The 26505-nt window shown below is 43.7% G+C and overlaps 1 protein-coding gene across 10 annotated transcripts in view; it reads right to left on the reverse strand.

The window, feature by feature from the left end:
* Positions 1–26505, reverse strand: part of OPCML (opioid binding protein/cell adhesion molecule like) — a 1172302-nt gene that overhangs the window by 967973 nt on the left and 177824 nt on the right. Inside the window, exon 2 of one of the 10 annotated variants that reach the window (XM_078339863.1) lies at positions 1070–24845. The exons of the other annotated variants lie outside the window; for them this stretch is intronic. The gene's annotated coding sequence lies outside the window, so the exon portion shown is untranslated. The remainder of the gene's footprint in view (positions 1–1069; positions 24846–26505) is intronic. 10 annotated transcript variants of the gene reach the window in all.

A 26505-nucleotide genomic window follows, 5' to 3' on the forward strand; every position in this document is an offset into this window, starting at 1 on the left:
TATTTACTCACAGCCCTGCCCGCATGCACACACCCAGCTGGGAGCTTCATGTGGGATTCTGTCAATTCCATTCATTTCTGAATCCCCTGTACCTAGAACTCTGCCTGCCTGCACATCATGGGTGTTCAATAAATAACAAACTAAAAATTGTTAAGCATATGAGTGAATTCTAACAAATGAACAAATGAAAAATGTCCTGAATCAAATTCTAATTTAAAGTTAGCAAAATCTGGAACATCAAAATAGGACTTAATTTCTCTGGGTCTAAGCCTTCTCATGTGTCAAATGAGGTACCTCAACTAGATAGGCAACTTATTCCTGGACATTTCTAAGTTTCCTTGAGTCCCCTTGACATGAAAAAGTGATGCAGGAGCTCCTACCCTCTGACTGACTTTCAGGTGCCCTTGGGTAATGGCGTTTTCCTTGTACTCATGAAGTCAAGGTGAAAACACAAGGCTCAGCTGAATACCCTACAGAAAGATTTGTGTGGGTGCGTGCTTGTAGGCAACGCCAAATTGTTTCCTTTCGTTTTGCATGAGGAAAAGAAATCAGTCTCCCTTAAAATGCCTTTGCAGCATTACTCCTGTGAATTGGAACCAGGAATTAATACCATCAAGCCTGAAGGAACAGCACTCTTTCTTGAGTCCCACAGAGGAGGACTCGACAGACATTGTCTGAACTCTGTTTAGGGAGAAAGCAAAACGTGTTTCTAAGGAAGGCAGGAAGACAGCTTTGAGGCCTCCCTATGATATCTCCTGGCTAGGCATTAGCTTCCTCAGGCATCAGAACTAATCATGGCAGTTTTACAGTTCTCCTTTCAACCATCCCTAGAGGCCTCCGTCTTTCTGAGACCCCCAGGGAGAAGAGGAGAACTAATGCACTAGAAAAAGCTGAGCTTTTGACGTAAAATGCACTAGCAAACAGGACTAAGACGGATCACACAGTCAAGCATCACCATCACTCCATGAGCACAGGAAATGCCGCGCCCCGCACTCATGGTTATGCAGCACAACAACTTGATAGAGTGCCGCTGTCGCTGTACTAGAATTTGAAGGCGATCTGCTCCTACCTGTACGTACAGCAGGGAAAATCACTTTCAACTCATTGAGAGGCTTCAACAGCAGAAAGATTGATCAAACCGATGAGGAGCAAATCTCCCTGCCGCCTACTGATGCCAGACACATAAACAAGGCTGGCTGCAAGTCATCCCTCAGGCGGCACCTGTGCGGAGGCTGGGTGGAATGTGTGTGACTAGCGAAGCGTGTGAAGAGGGAGGGCGAAGAGTGGCAGTCTAGAGGCAGCGGACAGCTCCAGTCTCCTGCCCTGCATTTGCAAAAACAGAAGCTTCAGGTGGAGTCTCCTGCAGCTGAGCTGGTCCTGACTCAGGAGGATGCTGGCTTCTGAGAAGGCCATTGGGGACATAGAGGGAGTGAGGACCTGGAGCAGGTTTTTGAAATTTTGTCTGGAGCAGGCTGTCATGATACCTTAGGCCTTCAGGGAGACTTCTGAGGATTATTCATTTTGGAGACTCATGAGGAAGAAGTGAGAGGCTTCTTTTCTTTGGAAACACAGTCTTACTTTAACAGCCAGGCTGGAGGAGTGCAGTGGCACAATCATAGCTCACTGCAACCTTTGAACTTCCCCCTAAATTTTAAAAATGTTTATAGAGATGGACTTTCTCCCAGGCTGGTCTTGACCTCCTAGCCTCAACGATCCTCCCAGCTGGGTCTCCCACATCACTGGGATTACAGGAATGAGCCACTGTGCCCCACCATGATGGAGTTCTGGAAACAAGCACTGCAGGAGAGTAACAAAGTCCAAGTGCTCTCCAGCAAGGTGCAGGGCAGCCTTGAGAGAGAAGGGGCATCCTCACGGTGTAGTCACCTGCCCCTAGTCACAGTGTGACTCTAGGGCTCTTCCCGTTGCCTATCCTCACAGGGCATATATCACCCTTTGACTATGGGGCTGACACTTATCATCTTTCTGTCTATCCATATTGCACCCAAACCTCCATCATTAGATAAAAAATTAATTTTGTTAATTAAAGCAATGGAAATCAATTAACCTTTTCAGGCAACATGGCCTATTGAAACAGAGCCAAGCCTTATATTGCAACTTCCTCCTGCCTGAAATCAGAGATAGAATCACACAGTTTGACTCTCAGAGAGGGGTTTTCTACCCTGGGAGTGAGAGGAAAGTTTTTTTTTCCCCCTAGAGCTAGAGAAAGTTCTAAACTATTCATAACCAGGTTATTTACTGCAACGCAATGAGTATTAGTATTACATTTCACCAGCATCTAAAGATTCCATTAATTTCTTTTCAGCTGCCTACCTAGCACTGTAATGGATTTAATACCAATCGTGGATGCTTAAAATAAAATTCAATGACTTTACAAGTGGAAAAAGGAGGCCTGATGCAGGGTGGTTAGTGGGTTTTTCCTTCTCTTCTCCTGTACCATGTCTTCCCAGAACAGCTTAAAATTTTATCCCTTTTATAAATATCTCTGCACAATTTAAACACAGTCATTATTTTACTTTTTAAAAAAGTACTATAAATGCAGAGGCTGAAGTCTCCTCAGCAAAGTCCCTGCAGTTTTCTCAGTTCATTCTGAACTAATTGCCAGAGCAGCCTGTGATGAAATTCCTAATAGCCTTCATGACGAAAGATTAAAGCCTGTGAGGAAACACGCTGACAAGGTGCACTGCAGACTCTCCAGTCCCACCCACTTTCATGGTATAGGATGAGCGCCCTCTCCATTTGTCAGAATCCACAGGACAATCAGCGTGCTCCCTCCCTAACTTCCGGTTTAGTCACACTCACACAATAGCAGCCGGGCTCCCTCTAGAAAAAGGGACACAATCTGGCCATCTCAGGTTGTATTTTCCCAGCTGAGTCACTACTGAACAAATGAACCCACTGACAGTCTCTCTGAGCTTAGCCCTGAGAGCCAATTCCATCTTTGAGGAAAGGGTGCCTTACCTACCGCTACAGCCCTGGCACAGCTTCCCTTCTTAACCTACTCTTGTCTACCTAATGTCCAGAATCACCTTCTCTGATGCACTGAATATTTTACCACACTGCCCAGTCCCAATCAAACCAGACAAATCCTGTTGCATTCTGACATTCAAGCCCCTCCTTTCCTCCCATTTCACAGCATCACCCCTTCGCTTCCCCTGTGCCTTACAAGCGGCTGCTCACTCTTCTTCCTTCACATGCAGCATGCTGGCCATGGCTCCTGCAGTAAAAACAACTCAAGAAGCCCCATCTCCTACTTCTCTCTTTTTGAGAACCCCCTTTCTATCTCTTTCTGTATCTAAATGTGGCACTCTGCATATCAAAACTATAGAAAATTAGGAGTTTGCTTGTCATTTTTGTTAATAAAAGTATGGAAGGTAAGATCTAGCTAAAAGTAAAACCATAAAATGATGCCACCTCCATCATGACAACCCCTGCCTCAGCACCTGGAGTCATGCTATGTGTCCTCTCTGACTGAGAATAATGTACCTTCCTGGGAACTGGGGCATCTCTTAGGAGCTTGCAAACAGACACAAGTAACAGGCGAGAAGGGCTTGCTAGCCACGTCCCATGCAGAGATTCCCTCAAACACATCATTGATCACAGACATAGGGTCTTCCTTCCCATCACAGTCTATGTGACTTCAACTACCTCTCTTTAAAATTAATCCCAACCATCACTTTTATTTCAAATCGTATACATCAACCCCCCTATATCAAGCACAGAGGCCTAAAGTAACACTCTCACTCCTGGAAACAGCAAAATATCAAGCAGTGCTGCTGTCGCATCAAAACCAGGTCTGTTTTAAAGAATTTAGGATTTCTTGATACATAAAATCTCAGGATGGGAAGAGGTCTATAAGAAAGTTTTCCCACTAGGTGTTCAAAGGGTAGAAACAAAAATCACTTTTAAAATGTGGCAGTGGCAGCAACCAAATGCATGTGGAAAAAGCTGGATTAAGCTAAATTAAGCAAATTTACTTACTACTTTTAATATAAATCATGCATCTCTGTAATCCCAGCACTTTGGGAGGCCGAGGCGGGTGGATCACGAGGTCAAGAGATCGAGACCATCCTGGTTAACATGATGAAACCCCGTCTCTACTAAAAATACAAAAAATTATCTGGGCATGGTGGCACGTGCCTGTAATCCCAGCTACTCAGGAGGCTGAGGCAGGAGAATTGCCTGAACCCAGGAGGCGGAGTTTGCGGTGAGCTGAGATCGCGCCATTGCACTCCAGCCTGGGTAACAAGAGCGAAACTCCTTCTCAAAAAAAAAAAAATCATGCATCTCCAGGAATAAATGCAGTGTGTATATTTTCTAAACATATTTATCTTGCCACCCATCTTTTGTACTGAATAATCTTATGGAAGTAATGTGCCATGAAACACACTGCACTAGAATCTTCTAGCTTAGTCTTTCATTAAATGTGAGTCCTGTTCACAGCATCACACTTGGGCTTCCCCTTGTTTGTCTCCACTGTCAGAGAACGTATTGCTTGTGTCATTTCCCTACCATAGTGTTCCTTTTTTTTCACTAAATCAAGATGCGCTCCTTTGTAATTTCCATCTGGTACTTTTGGATTTGACTAGGGCCATAAAGGGCAAACCTAATCCATCTTCAGATCCGTAAAGAAAGAGCGCTCTGATGGTTCTTCTAGTGGTATCCTCCAGGCTCGAGCCCACTTAGGCCTTAATTTATTGCTCTGATGACATTTCACATTGTAACATCAGCCTGGTCCTTTCTGTTTGACACACTTCAGTGATCAATATTCCTCTTAAGGTGTGGTGACTGCAATGAACACAAGCACTCTAGATTTGGTCTAATCAATAGAACCTAAGACAGGACTGTTACTTTCTTAGCTCTGGTTGCTAATACGCCAATCAAAAGCCAGAAGATTGTACTAGAATAACCTAGAATTTTATCTACATTAAAGTAGTTCTTCATCAGAGTTGAGGTTGTTTAGGTTTATCCAGATTGACGAGATTTTGTTATTTCTATGAGAGTGATGACCTTAGTGTTGAGATCCTAATAATTTGGCATAGACTCTTAATGAGAATTAGACTATGATTTAAATTTGCTTCACTATAATGGACTTTAGTTGTCAACATTACCACCGTCCTGGACAAGAGGTCAGAGTCCCTAATGGGACTTCGCGGGTCTGGCTCAGGTTCATTCCTCCTCCACCCCAGGTGGTGCAACATCCCTGAATGCCAAGCAGAATGTTCAAGAGTCAGCCAAATTCCCGCTGTCAAATAAACTTCAGCATGTGAGAGGCAATTCCTGTTATTTTGCTGGGTAATTTTTGCTTTCAAAAGCAGAAGAGAACAGAGGCCAATATTGAGAGATGTGAATGGTACTAGGGGACTACAGAAGAATAGAAATGCAAATGCAATTTTTGAAATGCACCCTACTGAATAGTTCACTGAAAATGCGAAGGCATGTAGGAGGTATTGCAGTCACCAGGTGTTTGGTCTCTGCAGGGCCACATCAGCTTTTAGAGTAGCCAGCATGGATTACAGGCACTTGAAGCATATCCATTTTCAAGTAGTCTTTAAAGAAAATTCAAGACAAGATGGTGGCAGTGGAAAGAATACCGAATTAGCCATCAGAAAATGTGGGTTCCAAGCCTAGTTTTGCCACTTATTTTCTCTGATAATTAATGTCACCTCTCTGGAAATTTATGTATATAATCAAACTCCTGGACTAGATGTTAGCTATGGGTGTGTGTGTGTGTGTGTGTGTGTGTGTGTGTGTGTGTGTTTTATTTTGTTGTTTCTGTGTGAGTTTTTGGTTGTTTTGTTTTGATTTGATGCAGATCTTCTACAATTTGTTATAATATTCCCTACTGAAGACTGACTTTCCTGACTTCCGGTAGTCTTCAAAAAGGACAGCTTCACATTATCTTAAAAGGGTAATGAATGGTATGCATAGTGTTTGAAGTTGAGGGAGACGATAAACAATTAAATTCCTGCATTAAATTAAGCACAAAGTCGTATTTGTGTTTACCTTTTTCTTGGTGGTGCCAGAGAATGTATTGCTTATATCATTTTTTGTTTGCTATTCAAAACTTAGCTGTAGATTTGTGCCTTTTTTTTCAGACGTGTGGCCCGAGAGTGGCCTGTTGCTGCTATACCTCTCCAATGTACCTTCACGATGACTCTTCCTGGGAGCAGCCAGCACAATTGCCGTAGTCCTCCTGGGAGATGCACCTGGTTCGCCTGACATACAAGAGTTATGAAAATGGCCTGGTGGAGGTTATTAACACTGACGGCATTGCCTTAGCCATACCAAAGAAAGATTGCAAGCCAGCAGGACTCCAAATTTAAATTATGCTCATTGGAAACAAACAGTAGGCTTGGGACAAAAGCAGCCTACTTGGGACCCTTTCCTACGTGTCCTTGAGTGCCTTCACATAAAATAATATGAAGGTACTCAAGGACACGTAGGAAAGTGTTTGTTTTTTCCTGTGTCCAATATAAAATTTACTATCCACTGAGGCAGGAGAGAGTTTATCGATTTTGGTTGGCCTCTGAAATTACGATTAAAGATGAAAACTAGGTGCTTCAAGAAGTTGACAATCCTCTGTATGTGGACACAGAAGCATGCTATTAATTTCATGTCTAAAAAGTAGGGGAATTATCTTGACTCAAAAAGGAAAGCTCCTGCTGGACAAATTCTCCTTTGCCTGATAGAGTTAGAGTTGTGTATCATTTGCTTCAGCAATATTCTTGGGGGTGAGACCAAGGATGAGATCATCCCAAAATTGCCTATATTTTATAATCCGAGGGCATGCAGGCGCCCATAACAGATGACCATGAGCTGAGAGGAAAGGTAGAAAGTGGGGGAACCCTGAACAAGACTGTGGAGGACAGGACACCCCATATCAAAAGCCAGATACACAAAGCTTGATGATATACCAAAAAAATGCTACTCTGTTACGTCTGACCCATTGGCCAGTTGTATATGCATTCTATTAATCACTTGACAAAAGCTGTTCTTTCTCTGGGAGAGAGAAAGGGCTTAGGGCAGGAAAAGCCATAGAATTTGTCTTCTTTGATTGCTCACTGTGACTAAACTCCCTCTTATGAAATGTATGTGCTCAATGACCATTCACTAAATGTTCCATGATTGTGATGAATAAGATCCACTGCAAACGAGAGCCATTGATTCACCAGAGCCCAGATGCCAACTGAATCTCATCTAGCATATCTCAGCTGTGAGCTGCTTGCGGGCAAGGACTGTGCCTAATTCATCTGCGAATCTCCCCAGCACCTAATGCAATGTCATGCATCAGGCAGGTGTTGGGTAAATGTTTGGTAGGGGAGATTGCTTTCCTAAATGAAGGGAGATGTTTGGTAACATAATCTGCGAAGTAACAATGGGCAGACATTTAGAAAGGCTTACATGGGTGCTGCGCAATCTGCAAGACAGGAGCAGCCCCAGCCTCCCTCACTGATGTTTCGGAGAGAAGTCACTCACAAATAGAGGAACAGGTAAATGCCGAAAGGCTGGGGGACTTCAGCACAAAGCTCTGAGACTTCATGGCTTGCTGCAGCATTTAATAGGAAAAATGCTTTGTAGAAAATGCTATGCTAGAAGGTGATCTATGTATGCATTCAGATAAAGAAAGTACAAAATCATTTAAGTGAGTACAAAGGTCCTGATACAAGACAATGATAAGTCAAGCCATGTTGAGGTGAAGCAGACCGTGCGAGACAGACTTCATCAATATTTACATCATAATTATGAAGCCCCTACCATGAGTGGTATGAAAAGTTGAGGAAGACACGGCCTTGACATTTAAGGAAGTTGCAGTCTGCTGGGAGAGGACCCTCATCACCGCTGAGACACAGGGAGCAAAGCGATTCAGCATGCAAGCCTGGGTGTGATCTAAGCTGTGTGCCATAAGAGCACAGAAGCTTCATCGTGGGACCAGACTTCTCTGACTCCCATTTTAGCACCTAAAATAGCATTGATTGTATCTACTTCATACTGGCTGTATGTGGAGCTTTTAAGCAGTGCATGTGCATGGTAGCCACTCAGTAACACTGAGCTGCTATTTTGATGAGAGGATAACAGAAGAAGGTCAAGACCGAGGGCAATCCCTGAGCCACACCTGGCTAAATATTTTACAGTTCCCTCTTGAGTATGGATTGGAAATGAACACCATTCTCTCCTTACATTGTGCTATAAATACATGATCTATACGTTTATAGACTAGCGAAGTGCAGTTTCGAGAGAGATGTTTAACTTTTTAAGTGCTAGTTGCTTAGGTGGCATTGTGTTCATTCTCACCTCTTAATTTAATTACTCAGGTATTGTTGTGGGAGGTACCTGAACCAGGCAGTTCCATTTTAAAAACTGTAAATGGTATTGAGACGTTTATATGAGCAGAAATCATCACAGGCTGGACTCGGCTATGTCCACCCTGCATGGTAATAGCCTGTGCTTCAAGCGGAGAGTGGAATTCCGAGAAACATCAGGAATCCCTTCTTCTTCAGGGATATTGAGCCATATCTCCATAAGTTTAGAAAATCTATCTAAGACACCTGAGCAACCATGAACACAGTACATTTCTTTCCTACAGACTTTGTTCAGTCTGTGGCCACATTCATGGAGGATTTTCTTTCTGAAGATGAGGTGTGAGACAGGAAGAACACAGCTGTGCTTTCAGATCCCAGACAGAAAGAGTGGGACATGCTAAGCTATCAGGAAAAAAAAAATATTTTGACTTGTGCACAGAGCATATTTTCTTTAGAAGCTATCAGGGAGAAAGAGCAATTTTTCTACATGAAATGCCATTTCTTCCCTATATCCTGTCCTCCTTTTAAAAATCAACTTTTCATTGAAACATTAGTGGACTGGACACACGTCAACAGTCTGTTCTGCTCAGCTTTAGAACAGATGAGAAGCAGTGAATACCATTGTGGGCTGCAGAGGAGCCCACAGAGTCTTGCTGTCCTTTTAATTCCACGATGGTTTGGATAGAAAAGCCAACCCTGCTGTTTTGATGGCTTAATTTCTTTTCCTCAGTCACTGCAGCAATGATGCCTCTAAAAGGGACAGCCCCCTTTTCAATGGAACCAACTGCATTGGAATTCTATTAAATGGCACTAAATGTCTTCAAAATCAAAGGAGAATATAATTTAAGTGCCACTTGGATCTTCCCACAGTTTCTCTGTACCCACACACTAGAACACTGCCTGGTGACAGGTCTGTAGTTTAGGGTAACACACAGTGGGGAAAAAAATGATGGTTTTTCAACCATGTATTTCAAGAAATTGACAATTTTAATAGCACTCTTTTAATGGAGAATCATCCAGACTTTCTTCCCTGCTTGAGGTTGAAAACATCAGTAGCATGTGAGAAAGCAAGGTATTTGTAAAGAAATTAGCATCTAATTTCTTCCCAGAAATGGAGATCCCAATGTGAAGGCAAAATAATAGCATGGGAGTGTCACCCCACTAAAACATGAGCTGAGTTTAGAGATCCCAAATGGAGATTGGGAAAAAAATTCACACTTTTCTCTCCAAGCTATTGTTTTTAAATGAAATAGCACATACTCTATACATAGTGTGTGGCCAGGAATACCATTGTTCTACCTTAAGGAGAAGCAAGCAAGTGAATGTAGATTAGATGAAATTTCAAAACAAAATCACATTTCTTTATTAACAATTGAATGAGCACTTCCTATGTACTAGGCTTACACACTTGATGGCAGGCAGCTTCTTTTTTCTGGGAACTCACATCTCAGTGAAAATTTCCAATATATCATCAATGCACATAGCACTATCTGGAAACTGTGTGGTGGCTCACATCGAGGTATAAGGCATAGAGAGTTGGGGGAAGGCCAATACAGAAAGGTAGAACGGCTGTGAGTGCACATAAGAGGGAGTGGGGTTTTAATGAAACTTCATATATCTCTATCTCCATAATATTAAAATGGGTGTACATCTCTCAAGTCAATAGAAGAAATAACTTCCTGATAATGAAAGCTGTTTAAAGATGGACTGCGTTACAAAGCAGGACCACAAAATTGGCTTTCCCTCGATTTGCCATGGTTATTTTAGGAACAGCAAATGGCCTTTCAACATCTTGTCAATATCCAGCTTTTGTGGTCTGGGGCTAAGTGTAATTAGGAGTGGATTGAGAAAAGTGTTTTCTATATCCTCCATCTCTATCCTTTCTCACCTCCCATTCCCTTATCAAGTCATTACAATTGAGCTTTCAACTCCGTCCATTCCAACACAACAGTAACTATCAAGGTCATCAATGACTCAATCTTACCAAATTGCCAAAAGTCATTTCACTTTCCCATTGTATTTCTCTCTTCTCAGTAACAACAAGAAAAAAAACCCAAAATATACTTCCCTCTCAAGGCTTCTGTGACACCAAACTCTGTGCATTTACTTCATGGTTAAGTATTAGGTCGTTGCTACTTCTGGGTCACCTAAGCCTGTTTTTCTCTTTCTGACCTCTGAAAGAAGGACTATCCCCAGGTTCTAGCCTAGTTCTTCAAGTCTCCTGTGTGCACACTCTATCCTACAAAGGTCTCAAGCAATCCTATGGTTTTAAATGCCATTTTTATCCTGGTTATTTCCAAATAGCAGGAGTGTGCTATTTGGAAACCTATGTCCTTAGCCCAGTCCATTTTCCTGAACACAAAATTCCTTCAAATGCACACTTGACTCCAACAGGCTTCTCAAACTTCACACGCACACACAAACACACATGAGTGGAATTTCATGGCATGCCATACCCTCATACACACATGACTTTCAACCTTGAGATGCTTCGGTCTTAGCAAACACCACCACCATCCAGCAAGCTGATTGGGCCTAAAGCTAGCAAGCATTTTGACATTTTCTGTTTTTCACTCTTACCTGATATTCAAGACAAAGAACATCTCAACTCTTCATTTGCTGCTATTTTCATTGCTGCCACCACACATTTTACAACCGTTTCTCAATTGGGTTATTGCAATAGCCTTCTAACTTACTTTCCTATTTATGCTCCTTCTCTCCCGTAATCAATTCTCCAACTATCACCCAGGGGAATCTCAACACTTAAATTAGACCATTTCACTCTAATGGCTAAAACCTTCAGGACTTACTATTACACTTAGAATAAACTTCAGGCTTTTTCCATGGCTACAGTGCCTTGGCTAATCTGGTTTATACCAATTTAGGGACCCCATTTCCAGAAGCTTTCCCATTGTCTCCATGTTTTCACCTCGCTGGCCTTATTTCCCACCCCCCGAAGCAGGCAGCATTCGCTGCCATCCTTGGCTTTTGTATTTGCCCTCTCATTGCTCAGGAATGCTCTTTTCTGGATCATGAGGTAGTTGTTTTCTTCTCACACTAGACCTCAGCGAGCCTTCGATGAATGCCTGAGCTGAAGTACCTCAAACGCACCATCAGTGACTTTTCATGTCACTCCCCTACTTCATAGAAGAAATCTCTGTATATATTTTGCATGATTGTTATGTATTTCACTTCAATATAAATAGAGAATCAGTAGGGATGTAAATAGGGAATCTTTCTGAGGATAAAAACTTACCTCTTTTATTGTTATATCCTTGTACTTATTATATAGTGTATGGAATAGTAGATGCTTAAAAACTATTGAATGGATAAATGAACTAATGAACAAATGAATGAATGAGGTTTCTCTGAACACAAGAGGAATGAGAGCTAGACTGGTAAAAGTCACTATTTTCATTTCTATTTCCAAAAGTAATATTTTTCAAGGGCTGAGACAACTTATCACTGAAACACTAGACTTGGAATCAGTGGGTATAGGTTCAAATCAAACTTCATGAGCTTGGGACAATTGCAAACTCTTTGGGCTTCTGTTTCCTCATCTGTTAAATGAGGCTCAGGATCCTTATCATTATCGTGGAGATAATGATACATTAAATTAGATAATAATTGCAAAGTCTCTAACATACAATAGGTACCCAATAAATGTCTCAGTTACAGGCTGTATGTCTAAATATCTATTTCCATATTAAAATTTTTTCAAAGGTTAAATGTTTCATTCTTTTCCTTAGAATCTGCCTTAGAACAACACCTATCCAAAGCATCCTCCTTTTGCACTGTAAGCCTCTATTTTTGTTGTTGTTGTTTTTGTTGTTTGAGATAAAGGCTCGCCCTATCACCCAGCCTGGAATGTAGTGGTGCAGCCTCAGCTCACTGCAGCCTCTGCCTCCTGGGTTTAAGCGATTCTCTCTCCTCAGCCTCCCAAGTAGCTGGGACAACAGGTGCATGCCATCACACCCAGCTAATTTTTGTATTTTTAGTAGAGACAGGGTTTCGTTGTGTTGGCAAGGCTTGTCTCAAACTCCTAAACTCAGGTGATCCACCAGCCTCAACCTCCCAAAGGGCTGGGATCACAGGCATGAGCCATGGTGCCGGGCCTGCAAGCCCCTGTTTTGGCCAGTCATCTTTAGGGATGAGGGGGAGCATCTGGCTTGACTGCTCATTTTAAGTGCCTAGTCTCAATGTTGATGGGGGCCTCAGAAACAGATGATGGGGGAGGAATCAGTCTGTGAAAACCCTCTGGTCCCTTCTCTCTAAGGAAATCAGTGAGCTCACTGTCATCTGTTCTGCCACCACCATCTAACTGGTAAGATCCTCACTTGACAGGCAGGAGCCTGCTCTCTGCTTCCAGCCACGCTGCCACCAAGCCAGATTCTTCCTAGACTGACTTTATCCCAGAGCATCATAGGGGTGTAAGCTTTTGGACGTAGATAAAACACAATCAGAGGCTTTATGTCTGCTATTCCATCAACTTTCCAGGAAGGAGCTCAGCTGTATGAAGTTTACCCTTCCAGTGGCACAGTGACTTAGATGACATGAAAAAAAGAAAAAATACATATCTCTTTTATCACATTTCTGTCCATTTATTTTAGGCTGTGGAAGCAGATTGTCTTTCTCTTTTCTCATATTACTTTGCCTCTAGGGCTACTATTCTATCAAAGTAATGTGTGAGCAAATCCTCTCTTTACTAATGTCTAAAACCCATTTTTAAGTCTGTATCTGCTATGCTTTTCTAGTGTTCCAGATTAAGTCTGCAGAATCAAAGGGCATTTATCAAAAACTTAAGTAGCCATTTATGTCCTATTTTGGGCTGATGCCATTCACTAACTGGATGAACTGGATGATGGTGGTGGTGGTGGTGGTGGTGGTGGTGGTGGTGATGTAATGGTGGTGGTGGTGATGTAATGATGCTTGTGATGATGGTGATGCTGGGGGTGATGGTGATGCTGGTGGTTGTGGTGATTGGGTGGTGATCACTGTGATGGTGATGCTGATGCTGGTAGTGATGGCAGTGGGGGTGGTGATAGTGATGGTAGTAGTGGTGGTGGTAATAGTGGGAGTGGTGATGGTAGCTGTGGTGGTGGTGGTGATGATAGTGATAGTGGTGGTAATGGTAATGCTGATGGTGATGGCGCTGATGCTGGTGGTGGTGGTGATGGTATTGATAATGGTGATGGTGATACTAATAGTGATGGTGGTGGCAGTGATGATCATGGTGATGGTGGTGGTGGTAGTGGTGGTGATAGTGATAATGGTGGCAGTGATGGTGATGACGTTAGCGGTGGTGGTGATGGTGGTGATAATGGTGATGGAGGTGGCGGTAGTGGTGCTGATAGTGATGATGGTGGTGGTGGTGGTGGTGGTTGTGTTGGTAGTGGTGGTGGTGATGATGGTGGCAGTAGTGGTGATGATAGTGATGGTGGTGGCGGTGGTGGTGATGGTGATGGTGGTGATGATGATGGTGGTAGTGGTGGTGATAGTGATGATGGTGGTGGTGATGATGATGATGTGATGGTGGTGATGATGGTGGCAGTAGTGGTGATGATAGTGATGGTGGTGGCGGTGGTGGTGATGGTGATGGTGGTGATGGAGGTGGCAGTAGTGGTGGTGATAGTGATGGTGGTGGTGGTGGTGATGCTGACGGTAGTAGTAATGTTGATTAAAGGAAAAAGAAAAAAGAATTAATGCATACTGAGTGCCTACTACAAGATGTTGCCTTTACAGCGGCCCTATAAAGGTGATATTATCCCCATTATACAGGTACAATACAGAGGGAGAGAGAGGTTCTGTAACTTGCTTGACTAGCAGAAGGTGAGATTTCAATACAGTGATCTAACTCTAGAATTTTATTAACTAGCAGATTATTTCAACTCTGGTCAACTTTTATAAGTACCTCTAATTTGTCATTTACTAACTGGGACTAATAACAGCTGTCATCTCCCATTTGCAGTATTTTCTGTGTACTCAATATTTTTAGTGTTATGAGAGAAAGATGCTTAGTAAGTAGTGAAAGTTATTTGATTTCAACATATTCTTTTAAATCTGGGATCAGTGATTGCAAAGTAGCACAGCATGCATATTTACAGAAGGAAAGGTATTCAGTTCAAGAAATTGGCTTTGCAAATGCCTTAGCAATAAAAATGACATTACATGCATGTAGAATGTGAAATTGTAGAAAGATAAGTTCTCTTCAAATAAGTTGTAAAAAAGCAGATAAACTTCTAGGCACTTGTAGAGAAAAATCATCCCAAATGAGGTTAGAGAGGACAAGGAATAAAAATAAAAAGCTATTCGGTGCATACATGTCTTACTAATCTCTCGATTCCATTTACCTACAAGGAAAAGGTCATAAGGTTTACCCTGCCTAACAAAGGTAATATGTGTTTAATACAAGGTTAAGGGCTTTCAGTTAACTGACTAAAAGGAGAACTCTACAAATTTGAAGTCAATGCCAATGACTTTTCAAATTAAGTCTAATAGCAGCTGCCCACATGGAATAGATTTGGAAGCCTCAGTCCATTTTCTAATTGACTGAACAAAATGAGGTCTCTGTTGTAGCTCATCCTTCTAGCACTTCCTGTTTCTCAGTTCCAAGGTAACTGTTAATGGAATTAACCAATTTTCACAACATGTCCTGAGGCATAATACAAGTCTATAAGGCAGAAGGCTGACAGCAATGAGTTAAGAATCAGAGATCCAGGATTGTTAATTGAAGTTATCCATGAACTAAATCTGTGTCCACAAATGAGAGTTACAGAAAAAAGAGAGTTAAAAAAAAAAACATAAAAAAAACTTCTAGGTAATTTAGGGCAAAACTAGCACTTAACACATAACGCACTGTGATTCTGGGGAAGAATTTAGCCTAAGAACTCCTACTGTGTTGGTGGCCCAGCTTGGCCCTGAAGGTTGGTTCTCTTAACTCTCAGCCCAGCGCCCTTCCTACTGCAATGCGTGATTTCAGTCATCACTTTAGCTTTAGGAGTCCAAGAAATAATTCCAGTGGTTCAATCTGCCATCCTAAAACCAAGATGGTAGCTGATATAATGACTTAAGTGGGTACCTTTCAGTCATTTAAAATCGATTTCAGTCAAATCCAGAATGGGTCCTTAAAGGTTACAGAAATATGCAGTTGCAGTGAGTGAGGTCTACAGATAGAGGGTCTCTATCTGTGCAGATGAGATCATGTTCCTAATGGCCACGCTAATCAGTTCCTTTTCCTGGTGACGTTAGAAGGACTGAGGGATTTAAATAGTGTGGGCATCAGAATAACCTAGGTGATTTTTGCAGCAAGCAGAGAAAAATCTCTGAAGCCTTCAAGATGTTGGAGAGAGGAGGGGTTGAATTGTAGAACTAGGCAAAAAATAAGCAATTAAGAATGGCAGAAGATTATGTCCAGCAAGCTGGACTCTTTCTTCCCACTGCTATCTTAAAAGTATTTTATGGAATGATTCTTTAGGCGGCTATCTCTGTCTCTTTGACCACGGCTAAATTTACATTATTAAAAAATATATTCAGAGGTCTTTAAAGTGCCCAGGTTGGGATATAGAACTAACATCTATTATAGGTAAAGGATGTTTTCTATTTTCTGGTTGTGTTCTGTAGTTTAGGCTCTGAGCTGCCAAGTTGCTGAATCTAACAAAGAGTTTTGTTGCCACAAATTTCGATTGCACATCTAAACAGAAGAAATAGACTTGCTTCTCACTGTTGCCTCTCCACACTTGGCATTAGACCTGCCTCTCTAGTTCTCTGACCGTGTGAGAAAGTAGGAGCCAGAGGGTTGTCAGGTGCCTTGTCACCATGTGGACAGAGGATCCCATCATCTTCTGCTCTCCCTCTATTGCTTTTCCTTTGTTTAACTTGAGCCAATTAAGCCCTGTACTATCATTAATTGTCAAACTAGCACTTTTAGACTTGAGAAGACCCATCTGGCAATCACCTATAAATTAGCCTTCAGCCCCTTTAAATAGCTTTAATTAAAGTCACGGCTGGCATGGAATCTGTCCAGGTTTTGTTTGTGGTTACAAATTCACGGTGTCACAGGTGTGGCAGGAACAGGACATATATTAATTCTGGATCCTCGGGGTCTCATCCAGGTCAGTTTCAGATTTTTTAAAAATGCGTGTCCATGCAAACCATTCACTAGACAGGTTTAGCTGACAGTTTATCTCCAAGGACTTTTCTGCAGAATGAATCAAGATAAACTTCCTTGTCATCTTAGGAGCTGGCTCTTTCAAACTAGACAGCAAGCTAATCCCACTCAAGACCAAGGGCACCCTATGTCCATACAGAGAGGTACTGAGAAAGTAGGTTATATACTTGAATTGCCATTCAACAGTTTGCTCTAGGACACAGAAACTCATGGCCACTCCTTGCAGCACTCCTAGAACCAGTTCAGACAGGACACCCTAAAAAATAACCATCATGTATTCTACACTACTCCAGACATGGTCATTGTTAGGAAACAGACATCTCAGATGGATCATCCAGGAGAATGTAACCTTCTATGTAAGATGCATGGACATACACTTTCACTGGGATTCAAAGCTGGCTCCTTTTCTTAGTAGCTGCCTAACTCTGGCAAAGACACTTAACTTTATGTGGATAATAACTCATGTCTCCCTAAGGTTGTGCTGAGAATTAATAGAAATAATATGTGGGAAGTACCTGGCACCACATTTTACATAAACACTTGGATAATAAGCCACAGCTCTGTAAAGAGGGCATGTGATGGGAAGGCGTTTGTCTGCAGCAGCTCTCCACAGCAGCTCAGAAGTGGGCTTGAAGACACTGCTGAATTTGCTACCAAGTCTTCCGAGTACCATCTTATCACTCCTGTTTAATTTAATCTTCTCGAATCTCATCTTTTTATTCTTTGAAAAGAAAATCAAGAATATCCAATCAGGGCCCATAACTCTTCAAAAAATAATAAAAATATTACCTTCTGTGATGATTCTGAGGAAGAATTTTCCTTCTCCTTTTTCAAAGGCTAAAGATTCTACTCTGAAGCCCACACTTTCCTGTCTCCTCTAGAATTGATCTTATCATCAAATCTAGTGAGTGCTCAGCACCTTCTTTGTACTTACTCCTTTCCTGCCAGACTACAAGCACATTCAAATTTCTTCATACAATGGTAACTACACTAGAGCCTGTCTTTATGTTCTCTCCACTTTCCCTCGTCCCCTGCCTCCTGGGGAAGTCAGCCACACCCATTACTTCCTTTCCTCAGGCCACCTCACTGCACACCACAGACTCTTCAGTGCCAGAGATTTGCCATTCTTCTGCCAGCCTTTCCAAAGGTATTCTGATCTCAGCTAACAGCAATATCATCTTCATAGCCCATGTGGAAACATTCTACTTTCCCTTCTTCATTTGCCGATATCCAAATTGAATGAGAATGAACTGATGAAAATGATTATCATTTAACCTATCCCTATATTCCACAACATGCTACATTTTCCGGAGCTATTTATTGCACTGTCTTATCACCTGTCCTGTTGGTTTTTTTCCCCTAGTGAATGTAAATTCCAGGAGGGCAGGGATTCTGTCGTGTATTCACAGCACTTACGGTGCCCTTGACTAGATATTTGATAATATAAATCTAACATCTCAGCAACCAAAGCATGCCATGATCTTCACCCCCACTATTGCCTTGACATAGGGCTCCATCATCACATCTGTGCTATTGGACAAGCCAATTATTTATTCATCATTATTTAGATGATTCATCTATTCAACAAATATCTATTGAGACTCTTTTTGTGCTGGGCCTTTTGTAAGGTACTGGAAAAAGACAAAGAAACTCTCTGTTCTCATGCAGCTACCAGTGTAGTTGTGTGAAGTACAAATATGCAAATAAACTCTCTGTTCTCATGTGGCTTATAGTGTAACTGAGAGAGGTACAAATCGGACAGTTCTAAGGCTCTGCGGATGAGAGAGTAAGGGAAGCACACAGGCTGACGGGCAGTGCTGTTTCTGGAAGATGCTCAGGAGAGCCCTGCCTGACTCGCTGGCATTTGAGCAGAGCCATGAATGGGAGGAAGGCATGTGCTTTCTAGAAACCTGCTGGAGGTGTTCCCCACCCTGACTGATGGAGGAAGCAACAAAGACAATGGTGCTGCTGAAGCAGGCGTCTGATGGGCTCTCAGAGACCTGTGTGGCTGGGCTGCAGGGTATGCGTATGTGTGTAGGTGGGGGGATCAGCAGTGATAGGAGATGAGGGACAATTTGGGGAAGGGGGCCTAGTAGACCATGGCAAACACTTTGGAGTTTATTTTGACTCATAGGGGGAGCCATCAGAGGAATTTGAAAGGAATCTTAACTTATGGTCCCCAGGAACAGCTCTGATCACATTCCTCTTTTATTAAAAATTTTTATTTGCTTGCTATTCCCTATAAAATAAATTCTAAATGCCTTTGCTTGAAATATAAATTTCTCTGTGATCCAGGCTTTGGGGTTTCTCAACCTCATTTCCTCATCTTCTTGGGTAATTCTCCAGCCATGCTCGTCAATGTCTATGTCTGTGGCGGCTGAGCTGATATCCCTCTGTCAGGGATATCTTTCCATTCTTTTTGTAATTGTTCACATTCATTAGGATGCCATATCCTGATAATGTCTTCTTGGAAGTGAAAAAGACTTGCAGCATATTACTGACGAGTATATATAATTAATGAGTGCTGACATCAGCAAGTATTTATTCAGCATCTACTCTGTGTCAGGCACTCCGTAGAGCAATTGTTATTAAATACTTGAAAAAGTTGCTCAAGGCAGAGTTATTAAAGTCCCCACCCTTATTTTACAGATGAGAAAACAGAGGATCAGATACATTAAATAAGTTCCCAAGATTGCACTGCTGTTTACCAAAGCAACAACAACAAAAAAAAAAGCCCTTGTTCCTCAGCTGCCCATTGTCTTCTATACATTTGTACTGTGAATGGTTGTTATGAATGTCTCCCCATTAAACTGTAAACTCATTCATAGAATGGACCATATTTAACTTATCTTGTTATCCTCAGTATTTAGCAGATTAGTTGCTTAATTATTTGCCAATATAAATGAAAATTTGAAAATGATAACCAGCGGAAGATCTCCGAGGCTTTATTCATTAAAAAGCTCTTTAATTGCTCATTTTCATTTATTCATTCATTTCTGCATCTGTTCCACAAAACTATGTGAACCCAGAGTGCAAAGGTGTGTATCTGGTACTGTGGAAATGTGAAGATAAACACAACGAACACAGATCCCAAGATGCTTACACTCCTACTAGAAAAAGAGAAATGGAAATTAAAATTTATTGAACATTTGCAATGTGCCAAGCACCGTGCTAGGAATTTAACATCAATTTTCTGATATAATTGCCTATCAGGATGGGTTATCCACACCAGGAGTCTCTGGGAAGGAAAATGTATTTTTTGAAAGCACATGGTTAGAAGTTAGCAGAGCAGAGATTCTGTCTTATCTATGGCCAACTCTATAACCTCTTTTCTTCCTACAACATCACACAGGGCCTAATATTCTCATTATTCCTACATAATTCTAACAGAGGCACCATGAAGTTCTAGCACGAGATTCCATGCCATTCCTCCAGCCCCAGAGGATGCAAATGCAGGGGCCCATGGTGCCTGCAGGGGAATGACTCAGGAAGAAAGCTGGTCTCCTCTGGACTGAGCATAAAAAGCAGAGCACTTCAGACAGCTTTGGAGCCAAGAGTGGGAGAGGCTCCACTTCTGGGAACACAGGATTTTGACAGGAATTGTGGTAAATACATAGATGGGATGCTTTCAATAAAGGCTGATAGAGCTGCAGAAAGGAATCTGGGAAGGAGGGGAGAAAGGAGAGAAGGGAAGAAAGGAGGAGGGAAGAAGGGAGAGACAGTCAACTTATGTTACTTAATTATGATTCACAAAATAGGTCTAACCCGTGTGCCTTCTTGCATTTACCTTCCACGTGGCCACTGGGGAATATTTAGGAACACACATGTTGGAACCAGACTCGATCGGGTTCAAATATCAGCTCCAGCTCTTGGGCAGCTTGGCTAAGTAACTGAACACCTCTGCACTCCTGTTTCCTCCTCTTAGAAGTGGAGACCGCAATAGTCACACAGGATGGTTACTCTAAGGGCCATGGTGAAGGGCAAATGATTCTAGCAGCATCTGTGACACAGGAAGTGCTCAAATGCCTGTGGCCTGGCAGTCCTATCTGGGCGGCTGCAGAACTGCCCGCCGCCTTACACTTCATGCTCTGGTTGGGTGACTCCCTTCCGCACGGCTTCCCTGGGTCCCCAGCCCCAAGGGACATTTTCTGTGACCCCCGCTTGTTGTAAAGGCTGGTGCCTTTGGCTTCCCACCGTTTGACCACCAAGCTAGTGGTCTCGGTGAAATTTCCCAGGCATATGGTCTAATCTCAGCCTGAAAGTGCAGGGAGTTTCCTGAGCCAGATGCTGCCTGAGTGACGGTTATTCAGCAGCTGAGCCCTTTGGGTTGAAGCCCCACATGGAGGGGGTTTCCAGAACACAATGCTTGGTGGCTGCCTGGAACCAAGGGTGATGCGGCCCGCCTTCCACACAGAGCGGAAGAAGAGGCAGGCTGGGGCCAGCCCGAGGTCGGGGGCACTGTGCCCGGTGTCACTGAGTCCTCCAGGTTCAGGAGGTGTGGATCAGGACACTACCAATGCGGGCTTGCAGACAAAATGCAGCTGTGCTGCTGGAGGGAGAGCAGGCGCTTCGCCCGCCACCCATTCGTTCCCCTGTGTCCTGGAGAGCACAGTTCTGCGGCGCCTGCAGCCTGCAGCCATCTCCCGCCCCCATAAGCGCCTAGAGAGCCACTCCGCGCCCCCTTACTCTGCAGCCCCTGCAACGGTGGCACAGTCGATCACAGGTACTTCGTTCATCCTGCCCCTCCACAGGTGCTGAAATGAGCTTTGCACTAATGAGCTCAGTATGCGGGACCCCAGCGCCGCAGGAGGCTCAGCCCTTGCTCCGCAGGCACGCGTGGAGCTCCCTAAAATGATCTGACAAACCCTGGCTGGGCAGAGGCTTGCAGAGGGACAGAGCAACCACCCTGCGTGTGTCCGAGGAGCTGGCAAAGGCACGCAGCACCTGCAAGCCCGAGAAGATGGTGTCCTTCCTCCTGTGCTCCACTGAGCATGGAAGGAGACCGGGGCGGCTAGCATTGTTCCAGGAGCTGCTCCCTGCGCTGGGCGTCTAATTACTGCTAAGAGCATTTTCCTTCCAGGGTCACAGGTACTTCTCTGATAGGTGGAACCCATCGAACCGGAGGTGCTGTGACTTGGGATTCTGAAAAGGAGTTTCGCGGAGAGAATGGGGTGTGTGGTGTGTAGAATGAGCAAGAAACATGCTGGACTCAGGAAGCCGCGGTGGAATGGAGCCGCAGTGGGGCTGCCAAGGCACAACCTGGAGGCTCGCTACGCTCTGGAAAGGCCCTGCTCCTCCTGGGCGGTGTCTCCTCCCTTCCCGCCTCCCCTCAGAGGCTACCTCCCCTTCAACAGTACCAGGAGACCATCCACCACCCAGGGAGCAATGGGGCTGTGTGCTTAGGTCTCCGGGGAAGTGAGCAGTTTCCTTGATGTCCCACAAAAGGGATTATTCACTCGGAAAAACAGAAGCTCGTCAAGCTGCCACAATCTCGAAGGAAGATTCCATCTTCCCCTGATGGAGATAAATGGAACCCGGAGTCGTGGGGCTGAAGAGTGGGGGCTGGCTGAAGGGAATGAGGTGAGAAACATCTTGGGTGGAGATGATATTAGTCACATGTGTTAACCCTGCCTTAGGCTGGGAATCCAGGATTGAAAAATGAACACCAAGTTGGAAAGATAAGAGGGGATCCATTCCAAACTCCCACAGGCCCCACAGTGGGAAATCAACACTGTCCCACTTCTTAATCCCACCACCTACCTTTTGCCTGCCTGGAGTTGTCCACATTCAAAGCCATTTCTCCTAACAAGGACAGAGGGCGGTGATGCCTGCAATAGCTCTGTGCCCTAAAGCTGCTCAGAAGGGGATGGAGAGAAACCAGCGTGCCCTCCTGTATTTACATGGGACTGCATTTCCATAGGGCAACTTAGTTACTTAGGTAAGATTCCCAGAACACTGCTCCGGGCAAGCCGGGCGCCACAAGAATGGGCAATACCCTGCCTTATGGAAGACCCATTCAAGGCAGGGATTAGGCTGTCAAGTGGCTGGTGGGAAAATCTGCCCGTTATGATTTCTCCAGGACTGAGGGAGGACAGCAAAGGCCCCTGGGCTACTGGAAACCCCATCACATCACTGAGCACAGGGTTTCACTTCACCACTCACAGATGGAGCCAGACAGTGCTTCCTACATGTGCTATCTACATGTGGGCCGAACAGAATATGATCATAGAAATGAGTCTTCACCAAGGCAGCACACAGGGCTGAGGGTTGGGGCAGACTAGATGGCATCATGGTGAGCTCTCTCTCTTTCAGTGGTTCCAGATGTGCCCAAGCCTACCTTGTTTAGGATAAATTCTCCTTATGTGAGAAAATGGGATCCTCCTAGCAAAAAACACATGGATATGGGCTGGTATCCTCTCTGCTTCTTTAATACTACTTAAAAGCAGTACCTTTGGCTATTACTATAATAGAGATGCCCATTAGAGCCATTTTCTCCTTAGGAGATTCTGTGGGGATGGGGAGGTGCAGAGACACAGTCTTTCTGCCTGCATGGAAAGCAACACCTCAAGCAGGTGGGTTGTGAAAGGAGGTATGGCAGGGCCAAAGTGCAAGGAGGAAAGGAATCCCCCTCCCACCCTGCGTGACCACAACCCCAAAGGTTAGCAGGGCTCTGAGAAGTTGTGTCCTGAGCCAAGCAAAAGAGCAGGCTCTCTCTATTTCCCTATAGAGAGAGAAGACTTCCAGGTCACTTGTCTCTGTTGGTTTAGCACGGTACCCAAGAACCTACTCAGGCTGACCTCAAACGTATACTCCAGTCTCACCTCCACCCCTCTTTCTGCTGGCCACACCAAGCTCGCAGTGACCTAGCCCCTGACACTGCACAGCACATCTGTTTTTATGCACAGGTGCCTCTGCAAAGGAGGCCTCCCACGCCTGCTCCATCTGTTTCTCAGACTAGTCAGTGCTTATCAGCTGGTGAGTCCCAGCTCCAACGTCCCCATTTCTAAAATGTTGTTGATTTCCCTGATACTCAGTGGCTACCTCTGTTTGTAAACAGCAGTCCTTTGTAAAGAGCAAATATGACTATCAAATTCTAGTTCAGTCATTTAAAGGTGTATTCTTACACGCATGAGCATGTGCGTGCACAGACCACCTATACTACCAGCTGTCACAGAATGAGCCTTTACCCAATTCTGGCTGATGAAGTAGATATGCAGGGTTTCATTTCCCAGATAAAGGAGCCCACATGAAGCTGCGCTAATACACATTAACAAAGCAGCAGTAGAGGTGGGAGAGCCCTGCTCTGATCTTTTTGACTTCAAATATTTCCTATTGTTCTCATTAGACTGGAAGCCCTTAAAAGACAGAAATTAATAGTTTAGGTCAGTGGAAAGCAAATAGACTCTGGACTTAGATCTGGTTGCAAATTTCAGTTCTTATAGTGATTGTGTGATTATGGAGAAATTACGTAGCCTCAGCCTGGGCCTCAGTTTTTCCATCTGTAAAATGGTAAACAAGCAAAACTACTCATTTCACAATATTATTTTAAGCATCAAATGGGAGTTTGTATGTCACATACTGAAAAATAAATACTCACAGAATGTGAGCTCTAGCCCTTGTTTTTATCTTTATTCTCCCAATCCTTCGAATAATGAATAATGCCTGGCGCTTAGTGTGAACTCTGAATTTTTTCAAAATGAACACATTTTTTAAAAAGCAGATTGGACCCCCTGACAGGTGAACATGGCTGGCAGAGAGCTTGAAGGGGCACATGATGAACCTTATTTATAGTAGGTTAAATTGATAAAATTAAGACTAAGATGCTGTGACTCCAACTCTTCAGCCACAACTTATTCAAATATTTGGTTTTGGTAGATTTTCCCATGGTCTGACTCTTTTTCCTTTTCATCAACATGCCTCTCTTCACTGCTGTCTCTCTCTCTCTCTCTCTCTCTCTCTCTCTCTCTCTCTCTCTCTCTCTCTCTCTCCCTCTCCCTCTCTCTCTCTCTCTGTCTCTCTCTCGCTCTCTTGTATACCCATTCTGCCCCTGGAAACCAGGGCACAACCATCCAGATGTGCGGTCAGCAGAGTCACACAGACTGCACAGTCTCTTGTAGACCACACTGAGTTGCACCAGGCAGCTGCTAGAGTGCTTCAGAATGAAGGTAATAGCTCCTTGTCTTCATTTGTGCTGCCGTTACAGAATACCATAGGCTTGGGCACTTAAGCAACAAACTCACATTTCTCACAGTTCTGGAGGTTGGAAGTCCACGATCAAGGCACTGGGAGATGTGGTGTCTGACCAAGGACTGTTTCTGGTTTGCAGATGATCATTTTCTCATTGTGTCCTCACGTGGCTGAGAGAAAAACCATCTTTCTCTTATATCTTCTTATATGAGGTGCTAATCCCATTCATGAGAGCCCCACTGTCAAGATCTAATCACCTCCCAAAGGCCCCATCTCCAAAATACTATCCTATTGAAGGTTAGGATTTCAACATGGGAATGGGGAGGCAGAGACATTCAGTCCATACCTCATGTGTAGTAGAATAGATGAATAGAGATCAATTCTTGCCCCAGATAATGAAGTCTGGGGACAGAAAGGCATTAATGTTGAGATATTCAAGGATGCCACCTGCCATCTAAAGTCTGATTTCCAGCTCCCTACCTTCAGCGTAAAGGCATTTGTGTTCACGCTAGTCACCTCTTGGTTATAAGATGGCTGCTGACAGAAAGAGAAAAGTGTAATCCTAGCAGTAACTGAGCTTTTTATGGGTTATGAAAAAGCTCTCTTGGAATCTAACTTCCATTTACATCCCAATGGAAAAAAAAAAATAGGCCCCATGGCCATCCACAGCTGCAAAGGATGCTGGGAAGTCAGGGAACAGGGTCAGTCCTTGGATGGGGAACCTGCTGCCCCAAACAATGGGTCCTCTTTGCAAGGAAGGAGGGAAGAATATTGTGGGCTACTGGCAATGCCTTCCACACCCCACATTCTCTCTTTCTTTCATTTTACCTTTTACTTAGAGAGGGCTGTTCCCTAAAGCGCACAAGCTAATGGCTAGAGAAATACATTACCCCTTCATTCCTCTTTTCCTTCCCAACAAATGTTTCATCATACAAATTATTGGCAGGAGGGGAGAAAAAGTGTAAATCAGGTCACAAATACAAATCCTGCTGCGAGAGTCTGGTGATCCCGTGAGCCCCGCCTGCCAGATTTATTGAAGGCACGGGAGGTGAGTGGGTCACTGACATGACACTGCATGACTTAGTGCCTTCAGCTGCAAGTGTCAGCAGTTCTTTTCAGGGGATCAGGAAAAAGAAGGGCAGTATGGCCTGAGCTAAAGCTGAACTCTTCACCCCTTCCCTATGGGAAAGAACAGAGCTCAATGTGTCTGGGAGCATGATAAAAAGTGTCAAAACAAAGATTGGAATTATACTGAGCAGGGGTTTGAAGTTGAGAAGGAAGACAGCAGTTTTCTTTCTCTTCCCTGGATCTCCAAAACTAACCCTGCACAATGGGGAGAAGAAGGCGGAAGCCAAAGGGGTGGAAGGATGAAGAAATGTCACATGGAGGAATTAACCTAAAAAAAAAAAAAAAAGAATCCAGATCTTTTCTTCTTAGCATTACCAACAACATATTTTGATCTGGTGTTTGTAATATTTAGTTTCCACAGCAATTTAATATTGAGATTACTTAGTCCTAGAGCATTCATGTGTAAGAGCTCCCTATTTAAGGGACAAGTGTAAGACTTTGATTCTGTCCAAGATCCCGTGCAGCCACAGTTCAATGTCTAACACTCCGGAGGCACAAATGCAAGGCCAGAGGAGCAGTGAGGTAGACACCCACTGGGACAACACGAGCATTCCCCCTTCACTCATCCCTCATGTCTTCTCCCCACCCCAATATGGAATGCACTTTCTAATGCAGGAGTCAGGCTCTTCAAGTCGCTAAAGACATGGCTGCATGTTACTCTTCCCCCTGCTCCAACCCCCTTCTCCCACAAACAATCCTCAG

This window comes from Callithrix jacchus, chromosome 10 (assembly GCF_049354715.1).
Source record: "Callithrix jacchus isolate 240 chromosome 10, calJac240_pri, whole genome shotgun sequence".
Lineage (NCBI taxonomy): Eukaryota > Metazoa > Chordata > Mammalia > Primates > Cebidae > Callithrix > Callithrix jacchus.